The sequence below is a fragment of the Ischnura elegans genome, chromosome X (genome assembly GCF_921293095.1).
Source record: "Ischnura elegans chromosome X, ioIscEleg1.1, whole genome shotgun sequence".
Taxonomy (NCBI): Eukaryota; Metazoa; Arthropoda; class Insecta; order Odonata; family Coenagrionidae; genus Ischnura; species Ischnura elegans.
This window is the reverse complement of record NC_060259.1, coordinates 80,274,347-80,289,217: the sequence shown is the minus strand read 5'-3', so window position 1 is coordinate 80,289,217 and position 14,871 is coordinate 80,274,347. Positions and strand designations below refer to the sequence as shown.

The 14,871-nt window shown below is 37.7% G+C and overlaps 1 protein-coding gene across 2 annotated transcripts in view; it reads left to right on the top strand.

Moving 5' to 3' along the window:
* The window catches only part of LOC124170588 (long-chain-fatty-acid--CoA ligase 5), a 193,865-nt gene that overhangs the window by 95,439 nt on the left and 83,555 nt on the right, over positions 1 to 14,871 (top strand). The window contains exon 1 of one of the 2 annotated variants that reach the window (XM_046549389.1): positions 6,063 to 6,158. The exons of the other annotated variant lie outside the window; for it this stretch is intronic. The gene's annotated coding sequence lies outside the window, so the exon portion shown is untranslated. Of the gene's footprint in view, positions 1 to 6,062; positions 6,159 to 14,871 lie in introns of those variants that run through there. 2 annotated transcript variants of the gene reach the window in all.

The window sequence follows — 14,871 nt, the reverse complement described above, 5'->3', positions numbered from 1 at the left end:
TTGTTTGACGCTTAAAAATTCGGGCAAAAATCATGCTTAACAGCCAATTTTCTGCACCATATGACATTCTCTGGTTTTTTTATGTTTCTTCGTGTCCTTGTGACTCGGTTATTTTATTTTGAAAAATGTTTCCTTTTGAACTGTAACCTTGAATATACGCATTGGATGTTCCCAATTTATGCCTTAAATATAAAATTCCTTAAAAATATACCAAATGATTACTTGAGATCGGATGAGTTACATTTCTTAAGATTTAATGAATATGCAGTGTTTGAAGATCATTTAAAATGCTGTGGGAAACGCACTTGGTCACCTCCCATTTATGAAAGCAATAGGCATTTAAATTTCATCCTGTTATGAATTGCGGTCCAATTCATCATTGGCGGTGCTCTCAATGGCGCACTTAAAGCTAAGAGAAGGTCACGATAAAATACATGGTTAATATGACGCGCAGGCTGCCTATTAGATTCTTCTGCCTCTCAGCTTCTGAATCCGTTCCCTAATGTTGCTAATGAATCTCTATTGAATTAATATCTTCTTTAAGCATTGAACTACAAAGAAAAATATCGGATCATTGAGGCGTTGAACTTAATATAAAATATGTGTGGTATCAGATTAATTTCTACCTCCATATTAATATTAGTCGGCTATTCACCATTATGAATCCATGAGGCATAAAATTATTCCGGACACTCTTGCAATATTTTAATCATTTCAATGATTAATGAAAATTGAAGTAAGGCCGCTATACACGGTGAAGGATCATACGAATGATCATGTATAGCGAAAAATTCGCGAATGAACCTTCATGCGCATCATCATTCAGTGAAAATTGGAACATGTTCTATTTTGATCACATTTTCCTGTAAAATGATCACGTGATCATTCAGCATGATCATTCGCATGATCATTCATCGTTTATAGGGTCCTTAAGGAATTGCTAATGCCTGCGTTTGGATTTTAATCAGTGATATAGCTGATTTAGTGAGTACCTAAAGATGAAATATTCAGGCAGGAAAAACACACTAAAGTAATTTTATCTTATACGGAATCGATGTCGTTCCTTTTTCGTATTCTAATGTCACCATTGAGAAATTTCTAAGCCTTGCGACGTGCGAGCATTATTATGATACTAGTGGAAATGAAGCTATTACTTACTCCACCATTATAAAATACCGAGAAATTTGTTATTCGATGAACGCCAAAAAGACTTTTTTTTCCACTTGCATGGTGTTTTGAATATAATCGCAATCTTGGCGGAATGATGGGGTAAAAGCTTGGAGAAGAATAAATCATTATAAGGCAACCTCCCAAGTTCTCACATAATATAGGCGGAGATAAAAGGTTGAGATGAGAGATAGCCTGATTTACCGGTTAGGAGGAGCTTTGAAAATAACTTTGCTCTTTAGCGACAAACGATCCCACCCTACTTTCGCCTTTCCCTGACAGAAATTGCAAACGAGACCTCCGACGGGTGAATATTCAGCCTCCTCAAAGATATCCATTTATCGTTTTTGGCACCGCTTCCGAGGAAGGCGGAAACGTATCATTCTGTGTGTTTCCTCGTGCTTTTTTTTTAGAATTTCATTCAAAATTATGATTTATACCCCCATAAACGTCTTCAACGACGAACGAGCTGATACGTTTCATCCGTTAGAGGATCACGTTATAGACAAAACTGGCCTGCAGCAGCTGTCATCCAAAAATATAAATTCGTGAACACTTGACTTAACAGCTAGAAGAAACCATTTTGTCAATATTTGTATCCATGCTCTATTTCAAATCAGCCATCTGCTGCCAATTAGACTCAGCGCTGTGATGCGTACCATCCTAGGCTAAGGCCACGTGCTTAATCATGGGAGGAACTAAATTTAAAATCAGAGAAACCCTCCAATAATATGAAACGCATCGTGGCAGTATCAGAGAGTTAACTGAAAACAGGGATTTTGCCTCTGCTATTTCTTGTATATCTCATGAGTGATATATACTTTGAAGATAATTTTTGGCATAGATTACCTCTGAACGTAACACGATGCGACCTTGTATATTTTGACGGATATGAGATGGCTGATATTACGAAACCGTGTTCCAGGTAGAGATTTCAGTGCGTAAGAGCATCTTTTTTGTGAATTTGGCTGTAACTAGCCTCAAGCCCACCTATTTTCAAGGGCGCTCTGGAGATTTTCAAAGATGCAACAGAGAAACATCCGGAACATAAATAAGTGTGGAGATTCAATCCAGATAGATTAGGTAATGTGGTGAAAATTGTAATTAGGTTATCCTTGGAATGAGCATTGGCTTCCCATCCAAAAATCCTAGGTTCAAGCCCCTCCGATAGGCTAAAGGCCATAGTAGGATAACGATTGTAGTTCGGCTCTTTTAAGAAATTTCAAGTACTCTTGGAAAAAATGCAACGTTGACGATTGAAATCAATGAAATATATATCGCCTACATTCCTAGTAATTTCAAAGTGATGTACATCAGCAAGATTTTTGACCATTTATCATCATCTTTTTTTCTCTAATTGCCATTAAATGATGATAGAATGAAAAAAATTAAAGAGTAAATTAAAGCTTAAGATGGGAAATGATTACATTAAAAAAAATATTTTTTTAAGTGCTAACAGAGCAATAATACAAAACTTCATAAGCATATTTCGTCAAGCTAAAGTGAGATACTAGGATAAAAAAGATATGAATAGTATATTTTTCTTATACTTTTATGTATTTTTTTAAATTTCATCTAAATTTCACAAATAATTAAGTTTAACTTTCAAGTAAGAAATTAACATTTTATATGAAAACTGTTTCATCAAGAAATACCAGCTTTGTGCGGTACCTTGGTGCATTCATGCACCATTCCAAAGTGAGGTTCTACGATCTATAGGTAAACTCTTCAACTAATCTTCATAAGGTATCAGTGTGGTTTGAACCGTCATAGTTTAGGAATTGTTTTTGCCAAATTTTTATTTAAAGTGGTGACAGGCCATTCGATCCATAAGCATTTTGGATAGATTATTTCATTAGAGAGGAGTATATGGTGAAAGCATATTATTTTCCACAAAAATATTCCTTAGACCGGAAATATTTTCTAAAATTTTCTAGCCATGATTTTGGTGTTCATTTTTCTGATAAGTCAATTAGAATGAATTAATCTAGTCTCTTCGTTTGCAAATAGAGTTTCTTTGCATCAAGTAAGGCAAAATGGAGGAATTTCGGTTATATTTGGAGAGGTCTTTAGCTCTTCTATTCATGATTAAACCCAGACGTTCGGAAAGTGAAAAGTCCGCGCACTAAGTTGTGATTGAATTAATTTCTTCCCATCGAACTAACCGAGATAATAAACTTATTTTTGCAACCATCTGTAGAAGTTTGATATCAGATGGATTTGGAAATTGCATATGGCATCCGTATTTTTGACTTTGGTTTTTTATGGATCCATGCAGCTCCACGTCGTCATTTAAATGTCTCATAAACAGCTCGAATATATGCATCTTCTTGTTTATTGCTGCGCATCCCGATAGAAAGCCTTTCAGTCCAATTCGTATTTAGAGAACCTAAGCTAAAATAGCCTCAATTTGTGTAGCTGCCGACGTGGGTATCCAGAAATTTTGAAAGCTGAAGAAAAATTGAAGACAATTTTTAGTTTTGAAAAACCTGGTGACTCATAAAACTAATTCTAAAACCACCTGGTAGGCAACAACTTAGTAATAGATTGAAAGAAATTGCTTCCTCTTATCTAGATTTGGCAAAAGTTTCCTCCATGAGTTTTGTTAGCTTTGGTGATGCCTTGCACCCATGAGACTATGGATGAACATATAATCTGATATGCATTTAATTTCGATTTGAATTTTCTCGAGGTCCTGAATTTTAAGGATGGCATTTTTCACAGCTTACTGTTTCGACGAATATAAAAATTCGTTGACAAAAAGTAAATAGTTTCATTAATAGTTTTAATTATTTTGTTAGATTACAATAACAAATTGGCGTTACTTTATTTCTTAGTCACAGTAAAATAATGGTTAGTGTGACTACTGCAGACTTCGTCCTACCAATCTATCGCATATATTGACCAATCTGTTTTAGTTTACTCTTTAGCCATTTTCTATTATTATAGCGCAATCTCATTGGAAAAAAGTTAGCGAAAGCACTGCTGCACCCTGAAACATTTAATCATCCTGCGTTTTGCCTAAAAATAAAACAATATAAAATAACTGATTCATCCTCAACTATCGAAGTATCATAAAAAAAGAGAAAGTCATTCTCCATCATATTATCTTTCATGTTGCTCAACTTTTTTAACATTATTTTATTTATTTATTATATTTTCATTTTTCGTGCGCCACTGTGGGCTAAGCTAGTTCAACTGCACACTTTTATTTCCTTTCCTTTTATTTAAAATCTAGTTTAGTATTCATGATAACTAGGATTTTAGATATATTAATTCATCTTAAAATCACCTTGATACCACCATCCAATTAATCAAGATGATGACAGAGCTTTTTTTTAAATTCAGATAATTTTGTTGTAAAAAGTGACGACTAAAGCGAAGGAACTTTTACTCCATATACCTTTTACATAAATTGAATTGAGGAGGCAAATACTTTGTGGAGATCCATTGTAAGAATAAAGATTAGTACTTTGCACTTTTCCATATAAAAACTTTATTTTTTTAGAGTTTTAATGAAGATGCAGTGCAGTAAAAACATGTGGACTCTGTTAAAATAAAGTTGTTATGTGGAACAGTGCAAACTACTATTCTTTATTCTTACCTTTTATATGGTTAAGCCTTAGGTGATTATTTCTCTTTCATGATAGCGAAAAGCTCAAATGGCAGGAAAATTTTATCTTACTTCTTTTTGGTTAATATTTATATCTTTTTATCGGGTTTTCGCATTGAATAGTGAATCATCAACGATATTAGATGATAACCATCTGGTTTAGTCTCTACTCTCTTCCCCACAAATGATTGCCAATTAAATCGGAAAACCGGTTTCAAAGTTATTTATTTCTTCTAATTTAACTCTCTCTATTGTCTTTTCTCATCAGGTCATTATTAGCTAAACTTGGGTTTTTTCATTGATTTTTGAATTGTATACGAGATTAAATGCTAACCTTTTAACGTTTGACCTTTATTCCCATCCCCATAGATGATAGCGAAGTAAATAGCAAAATAAGTTTCAAAATACTTACTAGTTCAAATTTGAAAAGTCATTTGGATTTACCTGCCTTCGAGCATTTTCTCTTCAGCTAATTGGTACCTAACCTCTTCATTGACTTGTAAATTATCGACGAAAAATTGATGTTAACGCGTAGAGGTTACCTCTATTTTCTTTCCTAAAGATGACAGCGAAGTAATTCGGATAATCGCTTTCAAAGATAATTGTTCCTTCCAATTTTAATTGTCACACGGATTTACCCATCTTCAACCATTTTCACTTCGGCTAATTAGTGGCTCAAATTTGGTTTATTTATTGGCTATTAAATCATCGACGAGATTAGATCTTAATCCTTGGGGGGGTTTACCTCTATTCTCTTCTCCATAGACGATAGGAAAGCAAATCAGAAAATCGCCTTCGAAGGTAATTATTTCTTCCAACTTGAATTGTCATCCAGATTTACCTGTCTTCGGGCATTTTCACTTGAGCTAATTGGTAGTCCAACTCAATTATTCTTTTCACTTTTGTGATTCATGAATGTAAGTTTTTTCCTCCTTTCGAACGCGCTTCCGTTTTTTCGAAGCGAATGAAGCAGCCCGCTCGACTGACGACACAGCTGAGGTGACGGGGCCCCCCCTTTCCGCGGCTTCTCGCGAGTAAATCACCGCGGGCCAACACATGTTGCGGGGCCTCACGGGGCATCGCCTGATATTAATGCGGCCCTAAGGACCCGCGCGGGGTGATAACTAATGGGTGCAGCCCTCGATACCACGGCGCTATCCTTAGTCCACCCTCCCCTCCCGCCCCTCGCTTCCTCCCTACCATCTATTTCTTCCGATCTCCCCCCTCCACGCGTCCCTCTTCCTTCCTGCGGCCGAGAGCCCGGCTTCCCGTAGTCCGTCTCCGGCTTTCGCCCGTGCAAGCACCCCGCCCGCCCGCCGCCGCACTCAACCGCCGCGCCGCTGTCTTCAACACCGTAGAGTCCCGACGCCCGGCCCCGGTGAGAGAAAGGGCCGCACCTGGGCCAAGAGCCCCGGCTGCCCCCCCACCCTCCCCCTCGTCGGCTCCCCCCCCCACGACCTCCCCCGCCCCCGCTAGGTTCCTCCCAGTAGGCGCTTCCGCCGCCGTCTTTTGTTTCAAGAAACCCATTACGCTCCGGAAATTTCAGTTGGTTTGGCGTTGTCCCAAACTTGTGTGTCAAGGGGGGAGTGAATCCGCTAAGAGGAGGCATGCTTGATATTTCTTTCGGGGGGGACACGTCTGCTGTCCACGCAGACTGCCTTCGAGTTCGGAAGAACCGTCGAGGCGTGTTGAGATTATTACAGTTCCGCTGTCTTGGATTATTGTCGTCCTAATCTTGAGCGAGCGAAGCGTTCACCATCGTCATGTTTCGCGAGTGGTTCGGAAGAATTTGCGGTACGCCCGTGGACGGCTGATGAGTCGATCGTGGATACGGTGGTGGATTTCTTAGCCTTGAGAAGAGCCAGCCCTTGCGGACTCGCGTGTGTTTTGTTACGGGCAGAATCCGTGGTTTTGTGCTCCGTCTACTTTACCCACGCCGGATCCAAGTGGCTCATCAGCCCGTCACGGCATCCGTCGGTCGTTGTGCCTGCTAAATTGCCCGAGTCCTTCCACCGCATTTGGCATCAATTGCGTTGAAGTTTCACATGCCCTTTCCTGAGTTTTCATACTTTTTTCTATGCAATCTTATCGGAGACCAGCTAAGGTTTTGGTTATTTGCATCATTGGGGACAGGGGTATAGTTTGGCTAATTGACAGGAATGTTTAGCACTGTTTCATCCTGGTTTTAATCCGATTGAATCTAGTTTCTAGGACGAGCCCTAGAAATGACCAATCCTATTCTTTCCTATAAAATTAATGCATGCACATTAATATCTAAAAGAAACAGGGCTTATCGTACATAATACCGGGGAACCCTACATTTGTAACTGGTGGAAATGATTGGAGGTTAGGTGGGAACTCAGCTGCAGCAATAGCTTAATTCATCATGATATACGTATTGCAATGAGGTCCTGATTACTTGCAACTGAATTTAGAAATGAGTATCCAAATGCGAATTCTTTTTTTAGATATTTTCTTGATTGAAATAATTTTCATAACGTAATTCAATTATCCGACGTGTCCAAAATATAATGGGAAAGTGCCAGGGGATAAACGCTCCTTTGGATGAATTTAATGGCAAATATTATTGGCTGTATCCAATGTATCAAATGAGGATTTGGGATAGCGATGAACCGTATAAACCACCTGATGTTGTCCCTTAAATGTTCGGGAACTGTGTGCTGGGGCTTGCCTCGAGTCGTTTAATCAAGTTAAGTGCGTGAGTAAAGATAGAGTATGAATCCCAAGGGTTATGTGATCGGAACATTGCCATGAAATAACATGCCTTGTATCACGCACTACCCCCATCACGCATTGGATGCACGAAACAATTATTTCTAAGAGGTTCAATCCATTTGATGCCATCTTCATTCACTTGATAAAACGTCCTGCGTCACGCCATACCGGACAAAAATCATCTTGTGATTTCGTCCAAGATATGCCACGCACATATTATAAATCCGCGCATTCTCTAGGGAAGCATATATTCTAACAGGATCTGGCCACCGCTTATTCGCTTATCACCCATCATTTCATAGCAAATAAATTCCATAAGTTGTTTTGTGCATTAATCCAGCATTCACCATCGTTGTCTTTAATTATGAGGTGGTTAATTAGATAAGGAATCGTAACTTGGTAATCATTATTTGTTTGGGTTATCTCAGCATCACCAGCTACAAATTTTGTCCATCTGCACCTTTTCTCATTTTCCCCTATCGCATAGTCGCACATTGAATCGTATTTCATAATTTTATATGATATGTTACATCTAAGAGCTTATGTATGTTGTCGATAGCTAATAAGCAAATTTAGTGTCGTTGAACTTTTTATTGCTTTGCGTCTATTTGCCTGCTTGGCACTCGAGACTTTCTTAATCAGTTTAAGTGTGGCCAAACAGTTAAATAAAACGCTAACTGATCTGTCTTGTGGTGATTATATGGTCGTTTCTCGAGCTCAATAGTTAATTTGCAACGACATTAGTGATATATTTTGAAAAGCACGTACCCGTATTCGTCCCTGCTCTGTTCGAGTTTCAGATGACCTTGTGATGAGAAGATTTGAGGGCATATAAATAAAGCATTGGTGTTTCGCAAAGTATAGGAATTTGCTGCGCGTTTGCTATACCTCCAGATAGGTTTTACAACTGTTTTCGCTATGTGTTCTTACAATAGTGCTTGTATAAATAACGTTCGCTCAGCAACGGCAAGCGAAAGTCGTTGTATCGATAATTCAGTGCATTCATCGTAGTTGCTGTAATGTAGGTGTCGTGATTGTGTTAAAATCAATACAATTTGTATACATACTGTAAAAGCAGTGTTCTACCTTTGAGAGTTTGTTAGCTGCACAAGGTAACCGAGTGAGATTTTAATCCCCACGTGTTGAGCACCTACTCCCGTGCGAACTATTTTTTTTCCTCGTGGAAGTGAATGGAAGAGGTGGAGCCATCACGTGACGTCCTTTGGGATTTTTAGTCTCCAAGGCAACCAGATTCTTTATTCTTAAACATTATTTTTTAAATTGGTATCCTCCACTGCGATTACACAATGCTTTTATCTTCAGTAAAAAATTCTTTTCAAAGTACCCTGTTTACCAACCACAATTTGGTTGCAATACTTTATTTTTTGTAGCTCCTTTCTATTTTCTGGAAAATTGCGCGATTATGAATTGTCGATTCCCACTTAAAACAGCAAAAACAAAATTCTTTAGGCAATTGAGTTTTTTTTTACCTTATAATACTTTTGAATAATAATATGTACTTGTGAGGAATAACTACCTTGTTTAACTATATCAAATTTACGTCAAAATCTTTTAAAATTAGTTATTTAAGTATTTTTCAATAATTTCCTATAACGTAATTCCATAAATTTCTTTTTCCCTAACAGTAAAATTTAGACTCCACTGATGGTATAATTTGCTCTCAAGTAAAATGAGTTTGGATACTATTTCCAGTAATGGAAATCAATTCTCATTCCCATTTTTTTTATCATTAAACTTGCTTAAGTAGTCATACAAATGCTTAAATTGCGTTAAGAATTTTGGAAGTGTGAATTAGATATGCACTTCGGGGCTGGAAATAACTTGCACAATTCTTCTAGATATTCAGGCACGTTTTTAAAAGGCAAAATAAAAGTTCATGGAGAAGTTTCAGTGCTTAATCAAACAGTAACCAATTACACAAATAAGAGTATATATTTAGACTTAATTTTGCGCGTTTCAGATCGCATGCTGTTTCTTTTGTTAGTGAAATCTAGGTCACATTTTCTTAGTTTTAGAAATTTTACATTTTTACGTTTTTTGTTCTAGTTTATGGGATTGTCCATGGTAATATGAATTTTGGAGAATGAGATAGTTCAACTCATATTAGTTTCCAGGTTTCTACCTCATATCTTAGATAACCCACCCAATCTTACTTAGATAGTTTCTATTCCATCACCGGGATATTAGTAACGGATTGATCAATAACATAGGAGTCCATAATTTATAATATAGTTACTATGCTTGATATACTGATGCCTTCCCATACCGAGGGACAGGTTCAAATCCCGGCGGTGACGGAGATTTTTCAGATAAAGCCCGATCTCTGCTTGGGTTCTGTGTGAAGGAAAGTTACAGTGAAGCTTCCATTGTCTAATCGTCATATGGGACATAATTCGTGTTCTCATTGACGAATTATATTACAATATTATCATGTCTCTCTTCCAAATAAAAATGCTAAAATAGAATCAGATGGGAGGCTTCAGGTGCCTCAGTAGAAATACTTTTCTAGTTTTGGGTGACTAGTCCTTGAATGAATTAGCTGACTCTTCTAGCCCTAGGGTGGGCACATGAAAATACTTATTGAGACAGTAAAAATAGAAGTATATAAAATATGGAGCATATGAGGGATGATTTTCTAAATGTTTTCATAAGAAGCAGCCCATATTTCTCGAGAAAGGATAGACACACACATTTATGTAAATATTCTTAAAGGATTAGAATCAGCCATTGAATAATCAAGTAATTTCTTCTCAATTTCACTTTTCCATTCTAACAAAATCATAATTAAATCTCCGACGAGAAAAAAATGCTTTTGAAGCTTTTACGCGAGAAGAAAAATATTAATTATTGACCAAAGCTAAATACAATTTCGTCTTTAAGAAAGGAAGTGGCCAAGGAAAAAACTAATAGTTAATTATTGAGATAGAAATGGTCTTTCGGATGTCGGATCATGGTTCCCCATAGTTTTCTGCTAGAGCCTCGGTAGTGATCCATATGGGAGAAAATGTTTTTCCAAAAATAATGGAAATACGATATGGAATGAATGAGACGGAATGAGATGATGTATCAAAAGTGGTCGCAATAAAACCTCCGCTTTGATGGTTACATTTGTTTTTTTAATACTTAAATAAAGATTGCTATATCACATTGAAATGTTTAGGGAAAATAGAGCGAACCTTTTGGAAGATTTGCTTGCTTATCAAAATAATAACACTTTAGAGAAAATGTTAAAAATACTCCGACATTTGTGGGGCAGGTAAAGTCTGACATGGGTCCTTTCGAATTCCCCGCACTTCAAATTAAATAGCATCTTTAAATGGAAATAGTTAATCAACTAGAAAGATATCAGGAAAAAATAACCTTTAAGTGGGAGTGATGTGTCTTCTGAAACGTTACTCAATGTGTAATTGAAAATTGTTTTTCCTCATGACCTGTGAGTTTGGCCTCGGTAAAGCTGCCAAGGAAGGATAACTATAGTAGGCTTGGGAAGGCTGTACGTGAATAAATTTCAGGCTGATCATTCTTAAGGCAACTGCAGGCTGGAAACCACCGACATTAAGGAAAATTAAATTTCAAACCTCACATTATTTTTGTCTTGAAAATAGATAACCCCGGGGACAACGGTTACATGTCGCACCCAACGAGTGATCACCCATATAGGCCGTTTCTTCCGTGTTTTACTCCGCGCGTATCCATTTTTCGGATTTTCATTCAGATCAAAAATTGCATTCCAGTGAATGATTCGGTAGATGAATGGGGTAAGATCAGTCGCGGCGAGAAAAAACTTCTCCAGTCTGCCATTCGCTTGTAAATGTAACATAGGAAAACGCATAATTTGCCGCCCGCTTATCACGACTCACTCACGTCACAAGAGATCTGGCTTATATACCCGTTGAAGGAAAAACATTCATTGATGGAAGGAGTCAAAAGGGAGTGCCGAAAAAAAAATTGCTTTTGATCTAATGTACGCGCTTTGAAATTTTCGAGGTAAAAGAGTTATTGTTAAACATGCAATACGCCAGGAAATTGTCTGGCTCAGCGAAATAAATGCGTCATATTAATATTATAATTACTGTTAAAATAATAATAATAGTTGTTGGGGAAAAAATTGAGCTGGAAAATTATAAATGTACAGCCAGTGGTTGCTGAGAGCACTCTTAAAATTTTACGTTTTTTAGTGCAAGTTATGAAAACGACTCTAGTACACTATACTATTTTTTTAGTACTTCTACATTTTCAATATTCGTCAAATTAAATCTCCATCGCCACAATGCGGTTTTAGGGCTTAGAGAACTTCGTGAAAATATCGCAGATTGGCCCGAAATATCGCTGCTACCCTGAGTGAGTGAAGCACTCTCATCCATGTTTATCATGATCTCCATCCTCACCTGACAAATGAAAACTAACATTCGGGCTGCGTGAGATATTCTGCACAAAGGCAAACGAGGACTATGGCCAATATAAGCGGATTCGTGTGGAGTAGCCGACGTTATATTAAGATAAAGCATTGTTTACGGATTTGTTGAATGCAACGAAATTTTAAAAGCGTAGCTAGCCATGAAACCGCAGTGGTGATTTTCAAACTTCATAGAATTATAAGCTCAATGTTGGTAAAAATAATACCGTTAGGTAGGTATGTGCTAAGTTAAGGGAACAAATCCTGAAATGGTTTCAACAGGGGAGATTGCTTTTTGCAAACCCTTTTCCTAGCGCATAGGAGCCCGTTTTCCTGGATAAGTACGTTATTTCATCATCCGAACGCTGAAAATCTCGTCCCAATAGATAATATTTATGATTTGGCCAAAATACTAAAATTCGAATGGGGACGCAGAGGAAATTGGACGAAGAAAATTTGCAGAAGGCTGTAGTAGCATGCAAGAACAATGACCATGAACTCAAAAAGAGTACACTGGTGTGTAGAATCTGTAAAGTTATAGTAACCAGATATACTTATAGTAAGTATACTTTGAATAATGTCGTTAAAACCTTCCGTAGGAGAGTAACCGCAACTGAGGAGATGGTGTATCAATAAATTTGTTTTCTATCGCCATTTCAGTGTCGGAAATTGGAGTGGTAGTGCCCATGATTTTGTAATTGGCCCAAAGCGTGAAAATTGGAATTATTTTCCCACCTCAGTAATGTTCTCTTGTTCCATGAAATTTAATTTATCAGCATTCATTCAATAAGTTAATTAATATTTTATAGATAGGTGCATAGGTGCTATGGACATATTTTATCCCTTTCCTGAATTCTTTTGGTTCCAAAATTTTCAGTCGTTTTTCAATCAAATTATTTTTCAATCCCACGCCTTAAAGCCTTCTTCCTCAGAATTTATTCCTAAAGCTTATTATTATTTCAACAGATTCAGGCTTCAATTGGACTTGAAAAAAAGAAAGACCTGGTCTTGTACCAGATGATGGCTCAGTGGGCCGAAACGCGTTGTACGCATTAAAAAAATCTTATGGAAAAGTGCTACGATCTTTTATTTATTTAAATTATTATTATTTCATTGACTCAGTGATTCAGTAGGAAGGTTTCACTGTGTACGTGAGGGTTCAGCCCATCAAATGCTAAGCCAAATACGTGTAAACCACGCATGCAAGTTAGATGCAGGCACGGAGCCAAGGAGGTGGGGCTTCGGGGGCTACGTACCCCTATCACAAAAATTGTTTTTACTGTTGCAAGTGCTTGACATGAACCCCCTTTGGAGGCTACTATCGTAGGGGTACTTATTCTCTGTTCCCTGAATTTCTCTCAGCCAATTAAAGTCAGGTCAGGTCAAACTGAGATCAGGGTTAAGAACAGAAATTTGATCAAAATCGGATAATAAGGGAAATGTGATGAAAATGAATTCAATGGGATTCATTAAATTAGACTGCGTTTGTATTTCCTCTTTCACCAGTATATCAATGGAACGTCACTGGACGGTCAGATATAGGGAGTCATTTTTCCCGTGTGGATGGTCGTTAATGTGATTTTCTGGTTTCTGCAAGCATTTTTTGCTCAGTGCGTTAGCTCCCGTCTCATTAAAAATAATTAATTCAATAAATGGAAGTTTTTTATCCCCCCCTCGTGTTGGATTCTGGCGATATAATCTACATAAGTGTGAACCATTTTGTGTTCGTCTGGCACTAGTATTATTTTGACGGAAACGTGTTACCGAAGCTGGATCGCTTCATGTCAAGAGGCTGTTGAATGATATGCATGGAAAATTAATCCATTTAAAGCAATTAAAATTTTCTTTCTCGGCTAAAATATAATATATATGCCGTAATGTCTTTTAGCATTTTATGATGGAAAAAAGGGGACGCACAGGAAATGGGACGAAGAAAATTTGCAGATGGCTGTAGTAGCATACAAGAACAATGACCATGAACTCAAAAAGAGTGCTCTAGTGTGTTGAGTTTGAAATCTACTGTAACGAGATATACTTTCAAGAATGTAATTAAAACCTTCCGTAAGAGACAAGGGCGTACCCAGGGTGAAAACTAGGGGGAGGGGCAAGTCATAGTTGTTCAAGTTAATAGGTAAGATTTAAGCATGGAAAAGGTGAATGAAATCAACATTTTAAGGAAACTGTAACAGCTCATTATTAGTTTTTATAATTATTTGTTTAGAAAACTATTATTTTCCTAAAAACATTTGCGATTTTTGCTGCTGGGGGGGGCAGTTACCCCCTCAACCCCTTGCTCGGTACGCCCATGGGAGGAGAGTAACCGCTAGTGAGGAAATGGGAGAGGTTCTCGTCGAACACGTTCTCCTGCTTGAGGAGAGAAAACCTGGGTCAGCTGGGTGTTCGAAGATGTCTAACCTTCAAAGTTGCATCAGAACGCAGATTACTCCACAACTTTTACAGAAAACGCCGGGAAAAAGTGGTTCTATTCCTTTAGGAAATGAAACGTGCAGCTTTATCTCCGTCAATCAGAAAGGAGGATGGGAGTACTGGAGAGCGTGATTGGGATGTCATTTGTATTCTAAATAAAGGGGGAGGGAGAAAGCTGGATGTAGGAAAGGTGCGGGAAAGACATTTTGGATGAGTTGTGGTATGGGGAGGGAAGAGGAAGGTGCATTCTGGTCTGACCGGTGCGAGGGTGTGATGGGTCAGTGGAAAGGCGCGCAGCGGTAAATGTACATTTATTCTTTACTGACTGTGGAAGAGTATGCAATGAGATGAGCTAAATTTCATCAGCCCTGACTACCACAGAAGATATAACCGTCGTGCTCTATTATTTATTTGGGAATTTATGTCTTTAAATACGTTATATTTTGTGATCCCAAGCTTTCAAAATGAATGTGTCTTCTCCTTACTTAGTTAGGGATAAGTGTTCAGGGTG